Genomic DNA, 13447 nt, shown 5'->3' on the forward strand with positions numbered 1-13447 from the left:
GAATAGATGTTGGGGAGATGCTTCCACTATTCGGAGAGAAAGAACTCAAGGAGATAGCCTGGGAGTCAAGAGAAAATCTTTAGAACAGAGATAAGGAGAAAGGTCTTCAACCTGAGAGAGGTGAATCTATGGTAGAATGGCAGTTTCTTTCCCTAAAGGACATTAGTGAACCAGGTGAGTCTTTCTTGGCAATTGAATCATAACCACCATCAGTCTCTTAATTCCAGATTTGAATTTAAGCTCTGCCACTTGCTGTGGCAGGATTTGAACCCAGGTCAGTCGAACACTATCTGGGTTTATCGCATAAGAATTCAATGATAACATTACGAAACCACTGACTTGCCCAATCCTCGACAGTGTGACTAACGTGTGGAGTATGACATGCACTGGGATTTGCTTTCGTGTTATCCTTGACTTCCTTATCAAGATATGAATATTTTTTCTCCACAATGCAATTCCTCTTCAGTCTTTAGTATCTCACTAATTATTTGCCAAATTTCTCCAGCTGTCCTGCCTTTGACTGTTCTTTTCTCCCCCCAGACCACCACAACCAAATATTTCCTTAGGTCACTATAATTATCATTGCCTAACACTAAAATTCTCATGTATGACTCAGTCTTCACTCTTTCAATCTGAATGTGAAACTCCAGCATGTTGTGGCTACACCTTCCAAGGCAAAGCTAATCCACCAATCCTTCCTTGTTACATAATATCAAATCTAAATTAGATTAGCTTCCCTACAGTATGGAAACAGGCCCTTCGGCCCAACAAGTCCACACAGAACCTACGAAGAGTAACCCACCCAGTCCCATTTCCCTGTGAGTAATGAACCTCTATGGGCAATTTAGCATGGCCAATTCACCTGACCTGCACATCTTTGTACTGTGGGAAGAATCCCAAGCAGATAGGGGGAGAATATATAAACTACATGCAGACAGTCCCCCGAGGCTGGAATCGAATCTGGGACCCTAGTGCTGTGCAAACCACTGAGCCACCGTGCCGCCCCATTGTCTGGTTGGTTCCATGACGTCCTGCTCTCAGAAATAATCTCTCAAACACTCTATGAATCTTTATTCAAGGATATCATTAGTAAGTTGATTAATTGAGCCAATTTGCATGTTCAAACCACCCATAGTTACTGTTATGCCTTTGTTACAATCCCTCACTCTTTTCTACCTCAGAGGTACTTGGTGGGGGGGTGGGGGGGGGGGGGTTGGGGGAGGGGGACAGTGGCTGAAATTTACTCTTCCCAAGAGGTTTCTTCTCTTGCTTTTTATTTGCACTGAGATGGCTTTCAAATATTTTTTTGGCACAAAACACTTGAAAAGGTCTGAGTTCCCATTCGCAGGAACAAATGTTTATTTTCATTTCAGTAGCTACAGTTCACAGTAAATATCAAGGATTTAAGAGAGCTAAAAGTGGTTATGAGATATCGTTAGCAAACAGGTTTGAGGAAAATCCCAAAGACTTCTTTTCCGACATAAGGAGCAAGAGGGTAACTAGAGAAATGTTTGACCCACACAAGGACAAAGGAAGAAAGTTATGCATGGAGTCAGAGACACTGGGTGAGATTCTTAGCGTGTACTTTGCATCTGTATTCACCAAGGAGAGGGATGTGACGGATGTTGAGTTTAAGGATAGATCTCTGAGTACTCTGGGTCAAGAAGACATAAAGAGGGATGAGGTTTTGGATACTCTGAAAGGTATTAAGGTAGACAAGCCCCCAAGTCCGGATGGGATCAACCACAGGTTACTGAGGGACGTGAGTGTGGAAATCACTGGGGCTTTAACATATATCTTTGCAGGGTGATTGAACATGGGTGAGGTCCCGGAGTACTGGAAAATTACTCATATTGTCCCCTTGTTTCAGAAGGATAGCGGGGATAATCCAGGTAATTGTAGATTGGCGAGCCTGAATAGGGAAGCTGCTGGAGAAGATACTGAGGGACTTGATTAAGGCGGTTTATTAGGTTACCCATGGGCGGCTGGTGGAGAAGTTGAAGTCGCATGGGGTCCAGAGTGTTCTATCTAGATGGATAGAGAACTGGCTGAGCAACAGAAGACAGAGAGTAATAGTGGAAGGGGATTTCTCAAAATGGAGACCTATGACCAGTGGTGTGCAACAGCGATCCGTGCTGGGACCACTGTTGTTTGTGACATATACCAATGATTTGGAAGAAGGTATATTTTGCCTGATTAGCAAGTTTGCAGATGACATCAAGATTGTTGGAGTAGCAGATAGTGAAGGGGACTGTCAGAGAATACAGCAGAATATAGATAGATTGGAGAGATGGGCAGAGAAATGGCAGACGGAGTTCAATCTTTGCAAATGTGAGGTCATGCATTTTGAAAGATCCAGTTCAAGAGTGAACTATACAGTAAACGGAAAAGTCCTGGGGAAAAATTGACGGACAGCGAGATCTGGGTGTTCGGGTCCATTGTTTTCTGAATATGCCAACCCAGGTCATTAAAATGGTCAAGGTGGCATATGGCGTGCTTTCCTCATTAGCTCAGGTGTTGAGTACAGTTGCATAGGACTTTGGTTTGGCCGCATTTGGAATACTGCATATAGTTCCGGTCACCACATTAAAAAAAGGATGTGGATGCTTTTAATAGGGTACAGAGAAGGTTCACCAGGATATTGCCTGGGATGCACGATGCAGGTTATGAAGAAAGATTGAGTAAATTATGACTATTTTCATTACAAAGACGAAGGTTGAGGTCTACAAAATCAAAACAGATATACACAGGGTGGATAGCAAGAAGCTTTTCCACAGATTGTGGAACTCAATTACTCGGGGTCATGAGTTTAAAGTGAGAGGGGAAAGGTTTAGGGCAGATATATGTGGGAAGTTCTTTACACATAGGGCGGTGGCAGCCTGGAACATGTGGCCAGCAAAGGTGGTAGAAGCAGGAACGATAGCGTTATCTAAGATGTATTTAGACAGAAACATGAATGGGCAGGGAGCAGAGGGATACAGACCCTTCGAAAATAGGTGGCATTTTTAGAAAATAGGAGGATCTGGATCAGCACAGGTTAGGAGGGCCGAAGGATCTGTTCCTGTGTTGGAATGTTCTTTGTTCTTTTTCATTCATTGTAAAAATAGCAAGTTTTTAACTTATTGTATGCTACAATTTAATGATATAAATGTTTTATTTATTTGATAGTGCATGTTAAATTATTGTCATTTCTAAATTACAATCACAGGGACAAAGAGATGTACAGCATGGAAAAAACCCTTCGGTCCAACTTGTCCATGCCAACCAGATATCCCAACCCAATCAAGTCCCACCTGCCAGCACTCAGCCCATATCCCTCTAACCCCTTTCTCTTCATATACCCATCCAGACGCCATCTAAATGTTGCAATTGTACTAACCACCACCACTTCCTCTGGCAGCTCATTCCACACACGTACAACCCTCTGAGTGAAAACGTTGCCCCTAACATCTCTTTCATATTTTTTCACTTCCCAACCGAAACCTATGCCCTCTCGTTCTGGACTTCACCACGACAGGGACAAGACCTTGTCTACTTACCCTATCTATGCCCCTCATGATTTTATAAACCTCTATAAGTCTCCAACGTTCCAGGGGAAAACAGCCCCAGCTTGTTCAACCTCCAGCTATAGCTCAAACCCTCCAATCTTGGCAACATCCTTGTAAATCTTTTCTGAACCCTTTCAAGGTTCACCTGATCTATCAGGTCCTGGAGATTTTTTCCACCTTTATGCATTTCAAGACATCCAGCAGTTTTTCCTCTGTAATATGGACATTTTTCAAGATGACACCATCTATTTCTCCGTATATCTACATCTCTCATATCCTTTTCCTGAGTAAACACTGATACAAAATACTCGTTTAGTATCTCTCCCGTCTCCTGCGGCTCCACACAAAGGCACCTTGCTGATCTTTGAGGGCTCTATTCTCTCCCTGTTTACCCTTTTGTTCTCAATGCATTTGTAAAATCCTTCTTGATTCTCCTTAACTCTATATGCCAAAGCTATCTCATGTCCCCATTTTGCCTTCCTGATTTCCCTCTTTAGTATACTCCTCTTGCCTTTATACTCTTCTAAGGATTCACTCGATCTATCCTGCCTGTACCTGTCATATCCTTCCTTCGTATTCTTAACCAGACCCTCAATTTCTTTAGTCATTTAGCACTCTCTATACCTACCAGCATTTCCATTTACCCTACCAGGAATAAACTGTCTCTGGACTCCAGCTATCTAATTTCTGAAGGCTTCCCATTTTCTAGCCGTCGGCTTACCTGCGAACATTTGCCGCCACAAGCTTTTGAAAGATCTTGCCTAATACCGCCAAAATTGACCTTTATACAATTTAGAACTCCAACTTTTAGATCTGGTATATCTTTTTCCATCATTATTTTTGAAACTAATATAATAATTGGCAAATAACTGAAGCTCACACATTTTAGGCGAGAAATTAAATCGATTGATTATAGTTAAATGTGTAAGAGTAAGAATTCTATTTGATTGTTCAATCATTTGTTCACTCTGAATATTCAATCAGTCAGAGGTCAACCATTTTACAAATGATAGAGCAACAATGTATCCATTTGAATACTGACATTCAATGTGTAATTGTGATCACCAGCATAGTCAGACAACATGTTCTTTTCCGATACAAAACAAAATGTGCATTCTTTACTTTTGTATCATAAAAGGTTGTTCTGTGTTTATATTTTAATTCAGTTATTGTTCAGTTGAATAATTGTAGCTCATACCTTATTATTGCCCAATTCACAAACATGGCAAACTCCTGATTATTGTTCAGGTCAGCAAACCCATCACTTTGCATCATGACCGACATTAAAAGTGGATTCCAAAAGGGTGAATTCGGGTACAGTGCTACTGGACCTCACAACTGCATGTAGCACTCAGAGAGACACTGGCCTGGTCCTGAATCTGTGAAGAGAGTTTCCAACATGGGTCAGGGCAGTCATACAAACATTCCCTCACAGAGAATCATTTGGAATCCACCTTGAGCGGGAGGAAACTAGCCAACAGGCTATCACTGCTCTCAGTGTAGGTACAAATGCTGTCTAAATTCGATACCAATGACTGACCAGGAAGCAAGCCTTATAAATTCATCCTCAGTTAGAGCCTGGCCCAGGGAGCACATGTATGGACATGGAGTGCCAGAATCACATCGTACAAGTTACTTATGGTGATGACAACTGGCACGTCCCCCAGACTCCATACATCTGGACCAGACACTGGGTGCAAACGTTCACAATTGACAGTCTATTGCAGCATTTTGTGTCTCAAAGTGAACCCTCTGAAACTATATCCAATAAGTGTACCTTCACATTCAACAGTATCAAAATAAAATTATACATGTCTGTGGATGGTCAGATACTAATTCATAGGTCACCCAGCAGAATGTATCTGAAGAAACCAGGAGCAAACGCAAGGAAAAGACCGTTTTAATAACTGAACTTGGTGGATTTTGTCTGGTCGAGGTAACCACACATATTGTGCTGACACTCAGGTGAATGTGACAATTACATCAAAACTGGAAGTCTTGGTCTAAAGCCCCTCTCCACCTCCCTGACCTCACGCACCTCACTCCCTCACGCATTCAGCAACTGATGAGAATCTACAAGCTGAGAGAAACTTGGAACATTGAACGGTACAACACAGTGCAGGCACTTCACACTCAATGTTTTGCCAGCCTTTTATCCTACTCTAAGATCAGACTAACCTATATAACCTTCAATGCACTAACTTGCGTGTGCCTATCCAAGAGTCTTCTTAAATATCCCTAATGTATCTGACTCTACTACTACCGTTGGAGGCAAGCCTTAGCCGCTCAACCTTTCTTTGTATCACATGCCCTCCAGTCCAGGCAACACCCTGGTAAGTCTCCTCTGCACACTCTCTGAGGCTTTCACTTGTTTCCTATAATGAGGCAACCAGAACTGAACACAATATTCCATGTGTGTTTGAACCACAGCTGTATTGAGCGAAGAAATAACCTTGCAACTCTTAAACTCAATCCCCCTGATAATGAAAGACAACACACCGGTATTCCTTCTGAACAACCCTATCAACTTGGGTGGCAACTTTGAGAAATCTATGGACAATGACCCCAAGATCCCTCTATCACTCCACACTGCCAAGAATTCTGCCTTTAATCCTGTATTCTTTATGCAAATGCAACCTTCCAAAATAAATTGCTTCACACTTTTTAAGTTTTAACTCTATCTGCCACTTATCAGCCCAGCTCTTCATCCTGTCAATATCCTGTTGCAACCTACGATGGCCCTTCACACTATCCACAACCCCACCAAACTTCGTGTCATCGGCAAACTTACGAACCGACTTGTCCACTTCCTCATCAATGTCATTGATAACAATCACAAACAGCACAGGTCCCAGATCCGATCCCTGTGGAACACCAATGGTCACTGAGCTCCAGGTTGAATACTTTCCATCAACTACCATCTTCTGTCTTCTGTTGGCCAGCCACGCCCGTAAATAGCCAGCCAAATTTCATTGCGCCCCATTTTTCCGTACCTTCTGAATGAGCCTACAATGGGGAATGCCTTGCTAAAATTATTGTTCACCACATCTACTAGTCTACCTTCATCAACGTGTTTTTTTACATCTTCAAAGAATTCAATAAGGTTTCTGAGGGATGGTCTGCTCCTCACAATGTCATGCTGACTATCTCTAAAAAACTATCGTTTTCTAAGTAATTGTAAAAACGGTCTGTCAGAAACGTTTGCAATACTTTGCCCACCACTGATCTAAGACTGACTGTTCAGTCATTCCCAGAGTTAGCCCTATTCCCTTTCTTGAACAAGGGAATAATATTTATCACCCTCCAATAATCTGGCTGGCACTGCTCCAGTGGACAGCGAGGACGCAAAGATCATCGCCAAAGGCACGCCAATCTCTCCCGTCACTTTCTGGAGTAACCTATGGTAACCCCATCTGGCCCAGGGGGTTTACCTATCCTTATGTTTGTAATTCATTGTATCAGTATATACATCCCTTCAACTTTTCTATACCCTGTCCAACCAACTGATTGATTGCTTTCCACTTCAATGCAGTGTACAGTGCTGCCTTCCTGAGGAAGTACAGTTCACACCATTCTGTGAATCATGGAATGAACAAATAAAGGAATGCACCAATGCCTTCCTGATGAAACGTTTATGACCAAAACATCGAATCTCCTGCCCCTCGATGCTGCCTGACCTGCTGTGCTTTTCAAGCACCACACTTTTTGACTCTGATCTCCATCAACTGAAGTCTTCACTTTCTCCATTACTGAAGGCTGTCCCCTCTGCACACTGAGCAGGGAATTAACCATCAGAAACTCATTGTATGTGGAGCTGACTTCTCTGTCATGGAAAGTTGCACTTGATGAATACGTTTTTTTTTAAAAATAAGACATTACAATTCCACAGATATTCATTCAGGGCCAGAGTTAGAAATGTGGTTCATGGTTTGAGCAGCATGATAACAAACAGGAAACGTCTGAAGAACTCCAAATTCCAGGTATGATATTCCAGCTTACGTTAATGCTGGGAGTATTATCAGACAGGCTGACAGATGTGATAAGGGAATGAGTTGACATGTGGAAGTGTGACATTTTTACCATCACAGAGACGCATTTGAGGGAGGTCAGGGCTAACAACTCAATACTCCTTTGTACTGGAACTGTCGGCAGGACAGGGCAGGGTGTTAAAGATGGGGTAGGCTTATATTGTTAATTAACAAGTCAGTTACTGCTGAAAGGATGAACAATATCATGGACAAATGCGGCTTTGTGGGTCGAGGTTTGAATCAAAATGATGACAGACACACTGCTTTTTAAAGCACATTTTAGCTGACAGTGTGGGAACAGGCCCTTCAGCCCAACAAGTACACACAGACCCTCCAAAGAGCAACAATAAGATTGACAAGTCGCCAGGCCCGGATCAGATTTGTCCTCGGCTGCTTTGGGAAATGAGAAATGTGATTGCTTCACCACTTGGGAAGATTTTTGCAGCCTCGCTCTCAAGTGGAGTCGTACCTGAGGACTGGAGAGAGGCAAATGTAATTCCTCTCTTCAAGAAAGGAAATAGGGAAATCCCTGGCAATTACAGACCAGTAGGTCTCACGTCTGTCATCTGCAAGGTGTCAGAAAGGATTCTGAGGGATAGGATCGATGACCATCTGGAAGAGCATGGCTTGATTAAGTGCAGTCAACACGGCTTTGTGAGGGGCAGGTCATGATGAGTGTCGAGCTGTGGATATGGTGTATATGGACTTCAGCAAGGCATTTGTTAAGGTTCCCCATGGTAGGCTCATTCAGAAGGTCAGGAGGAGTGGGACACCGGGGAACTTAGCTGTCTGGATACAGAATTGGCTGTCCTACAGAAGACAGCGAGTGGAAGTCGAAGGAAGATATTCTGCCTGGAAGTCTGTGGTGAGTGGTGTTCCACAGGGTTCTGTCCTTGTGCCTCTACTGTTTGTAATTTTTATTAATGACTTGGATGAGAGGATTGAAGGAATGGTCAGCAAGTTTTCAGATTACAGAAAGGTTGGATTGTTGTTGACTGTATAGAGGAATGTTGTAGGCTGAAGCGGGACATTGACATGATGCAGAGATGGGCTGAGAGGTGGCAGATGGAGGTCAACCTGGATAAATGCGAGGTGATGCGTTTTGGAAGGTCGAATTTGAAAGCTGAGTACAGGATTAAGGATAGGATTCTTGGCAGTGTGGAGGAACAGAGAGATCTTGGTGTGCAGATACATAGATCCCTTAAAATGGCTACCCAAGTGGACAGGGTTGTAAAGAAAGTGTATGGTGTTTTGGCTTTCATTAATAGGGGGATTGAGTTTAAGAGTCGTGAGATCTTGTTGCAGCTCTATAAAATTTTGGTTAGACTGCACTTGGAATACTGCGTCCAGTTCTGGTCGCCTTATTATATGAAAGATGTGAATGCTTTGGAGAGGGTTCAGAGGAGGTTTACCAGGATGCTGCCTGGACTGGAGGGCATATCTTATGAAGAGAGGTTGATTGAGTTCGGACTTATTTCATTGGAGAAAAGGAGGAGGAGAGGGGACCTAACTGAGGTATACAAGATAATGACAGCAATAGATAGAGTCGAAAGCCAAAGACTATTTCCCAGGGCAGAAATGGCTAACACGAGGCGTCATAGTTTTAAGCTGGTTGGAGGAAAGTATAGAGGGGATGTCAGAGGCGGGTTCTTTACGCAGAGAGTTGTGAGAGCATGGAATGCGTTGCCAGCAGCAGTTGTGGAAGCAAGGTCATTGGGGACATTTAAGAGCCTGCTGGACATGCATATGGTCACAGAAATGTGAGGGTACATACATGAGGATCAATGGCTGGTACAACATCGTGAGCTGAAGGGCCTGTTCTGACAGGCCACTATAAATGCCGGAGGAAACATCACAGAAGCGCTTCAAAGGAGGCTCCCAAGCACTGAGGATGTCACTTAGACAGGGGACGAAACGTTTGCAAGACAAATTCCCAGCTCGGCGAGCAGAAACGCAACAACGAGCACCCTAGCTACAAATCTTCTCCCAAACGTTGGGCCTGTTCTGTGCTGTACTGTTCTATGTTCTATTTTCAAAGTACTTGCACTTAATAATAACTTGGTCTTGCGTGTGGAAATAAGACCCATCATTTCAATGCTCTATACTGTGAATTGTGCACTGTTTTCATCATATTGATATAAAAATGAACTGAATAAAGGGGGGGGGGGGATGTGTTGTGTTTATTGGACAATCTAAAAGTTGGTATTATGAAAGGATGTCAGACCTTCAGTAAAGAAACTTTGCTGTTAATGGTTAGAAAAATGCTGCAAACATTTACACAGAGATTTCCAGCTCAAGTCACACACAAGGTCGTTGGGCTGGGATCAAAATGGCCATCAATGGGGCTGTGCAATTCTGTTTGGATACTGACATTGTGGGGCTAACATATACTGGATATGGTTTATGAGGGATTCAATGTAAGATGCCATGTGCTGCAGGAACCCTTCACCTTTATAACGCATTCATTCAGGATTAGGTCCAAGGTACAGTATTACAGAGTTTAGGTGGCACACCAGAAAGGATATACTTGCAAGACATGGTTGTTTACAGGTCATTGTTGACCTTTAACTGCGTCTGGACCAGCGCCATGTGCTAGTTCATTGACCAGTCCGCCCCACAGACATCTCCCTATTGTTCAGGTATGTCTCTAATCAATCTATTGTGAGGGATTGTGTGAGCAATTGTCCAGCTCAAGTTAGGAAGCTCTCTGAACAGATTTTGGAGATGGCCAATGTTTTGGAGGTCATGGTGAGGGCCAGTAAAACTGTGTATGAATGTAGGTTTTTTTCTCAATGTCATTTCCAACAGCTTTGCTGCCTGCAACATGGTGTGTTCACTGATCTGAAAATGAATTGGCTGTTTACTACAGTCACTGAACTGGCCTTGATTGTTGGGCAGAAGGGTCTGTTTCCACACTGTCGGAAATCTAATATAATCTTAGCGCTCAGCATTGATGCTGGATCCTGTGGCGGCTAGACTGCTCTGCAGCAGGTTATGGGGACCCAATAAAAGGGAAACCTATAATTGACCACATGGTCACCGATCTGCCTACTGCAGATACACCCCTCCATTTCATATATCGGTAAGAATGGTCAGTGCACAGTCCTTATGGGGAACAAGGGCTAACTTCACATTTTGCAGTCCCTCCTCACCATGATATGTACTGAATGTTACAGACTTTAAACACATTAAGCAACTAATGACGATGCATCCATGAGTTACAATGGCTCATCGGCAGCAGAACAATCATATTCTGTACAACTCATACAGTCTGCAACTTGCTGAACCGACATGCCTCCCACTGTACAGTAACTATGCTGGCTCCGACATTCCTCCCACTGTACAATAACCATCACGTCCCAACATACCTCCCACTGTACAGTAACTAGCTTGGCACAACATACCTCCCACTGTACAGTAACCATCACGACATGACATACCTCCCACTGCACGGTAACCATCGCGGCCCAACATGCCTCCCACGGTACAGTAACCATCACGGTCCGACATGCCTCCCTCTGTACAGTAACCATCACGGCCAAACATACCTCCAACTGTACAGTAACTGTCACGGCCATACATGCCTCCCACTGTACAGTAAACATCACGGCCAAACATACCTCCCAGTGTATAGTAACCATCACGGCGTGACATACCTCCCACTGTACAGTAACCATCACGGCCCGACATACCTCCCACTGCACAGTAACCCTCACAGCGTGACATACCTCCTACTGTATAGTAACCATCACGGCCCAACATACCTCCCACTGTACAGTAACCATCACGGCCCGACATACCTCCCACTGTATAGTAACCATCACGGCGTGACATACCTCCCACTGTACAGTAACCATCACACCCCGACATTCCTCCCACTGTAGAGTAACCATCATGGCACGACAAACCTCCCACTGCACAGTAACCATCACGGCCTGACATACCTCCCATTGTACAGTAACCATCACGGACCGACATACCTCCCACTGTACAGTAACCCTCACGGCCCGACATACCTCCCACGGTACAGTAACCATCACGGCACCACATACCTCCCACTGTACAGTAACCCACACAGCCTGACATACCACCCACTGTACAGTAACAGTCACGGTATGACATACCTCCCACTGTACAGTAACCATCACGTCCCAACATACCTCCCACTGTACAGTAACTGTCTTGGCACAACATACCTCCCACTGTACAGTAACCATCACGGCCCGACATGCCTCCCACTGTACAGTAACCATCACGTCCCAACATACCTCCCACGGTACAGTAACCATCACGGCACCACATACCTCCCACTGTACAGTAACCATCACGACCTGACATACCTCCCACTGTACAGTAACCATCACGGCCCGACATACCTCCCACTGTACAGTAACCATCACGTCCCAACATACCTCCCACTGTACAGTAACTGTCTTGGCACAACATACCTCCCACTGTACAGTAACCATCACGACCTGACATACCTCCCACTGTACAGTAACCATCACGGCGTGACATACCTCCCACTGTACAGTAACCATCACGGCCCGACATACCTCCCACTGTACAGTAACCATCACGGCCCGACACACCTGCTATTGCAGAGTAACCATCACGGCCCGACATACCTCCCACTGTACAGTAACTGTCTTGGCACAACATACCTCCCACTGTACAGTAACCATCACGACCTGACATACCTCCCACTGCATGGTAACCATCACGGCCCAACATGGCTCCCACGGTACAGTAACCATCACGGCCCGACATGCCTCCCACTGTACCGGAACCATCACGGCCCGACATACCTCCCACTGTACAGTAACCATCACGACCTGACATACCTCCCACTGTACAGTAACCATCACGGCCCGACATACCTCCCACTGTACAGTAACCATCACAGCGTGACATACCTCCCACTGTATAGTAACCATCACGGCGTGACATACCTCCCACTGTACAGTAACTGTCACGGCCCGACATGCCTCCCACTGTACAGTAACCATCACGGCCAAACATACCTCCCAATGTATAGTAACCATCACGGCGTGACATACCTCCCATTGTACAGTAACCATCACACCCCGACATTCCTCCCACTGTAGAGTAACCATCATGGCACGACATACCTCCCACTGTACAGTAACCATCACGGACCGACATACCTCCCACTGTACAGTAACCCTCACGGCCCGACATACCTCCCACGGTACAGTAACCATCACGGCACCACATTCCTCCCACTGTACAGTAACCCACACAGCCTGACATACCACCCACTGTACAGTAACAGTCACGGTACGACATACCTCCCACTGTACAGTAACCATCACGTCCCAACATACCTCCCACTGTACAGTAACTGTCTTGGCACAACATACCTCCCACTGTACAGTAACCGTCACGACCTGACATACCTCCCACTGCATGTTAACCATCACGGCGTGACATACCTCCCACTGTACAGTAACCATCACGGCCAGACATACCTCCCACTGTACAGTAACCATCACAGCGTGACATACCTCCCACTGTAGAGTAACCATCACGGCGAGACAAACCTCCCTCTGTACAGTAACCGTCTCGGCCCGCCATACCTCCCACTGTACAGTAACCATCACGGCGTGACATACCTCCCACTGTACAGTAACCATCACACCCCGACACACCTCCCACTGTACAGTAACCATCACGACCCCACATACCTGCCACTGTACAGTAACCATCTGGGCCCGACACTCCTCTCACAGTACAGTAACCATCACGGCGTGACACACCTCCCACTGTACAGTAACCATCACGGCCCGACATACCTGTCAGTTTACAGTAACCATCACGGCGTGACATACCTCCCATTGTACAGTAACC

This window comes from Chiloscyllium plagiosum, unplaced genomic scaffold, assembly GCF_037043375.1.
Source record: "Chiloscyllium plagiosum isolate Xiang-an unplaced genomic scaffold, Cpla_swu_hap1 HiC_scaffold_29, whole genome shotgun sequence".
Taxonomy (NCBI): domain Eukaryota; kingdom Metazoa; phylum Chordata; class Chondrichthyes; order Orectolobiformes; family Hemiscylliidae; genus Chiloscyllium; species Chiloscyllium plagiosum.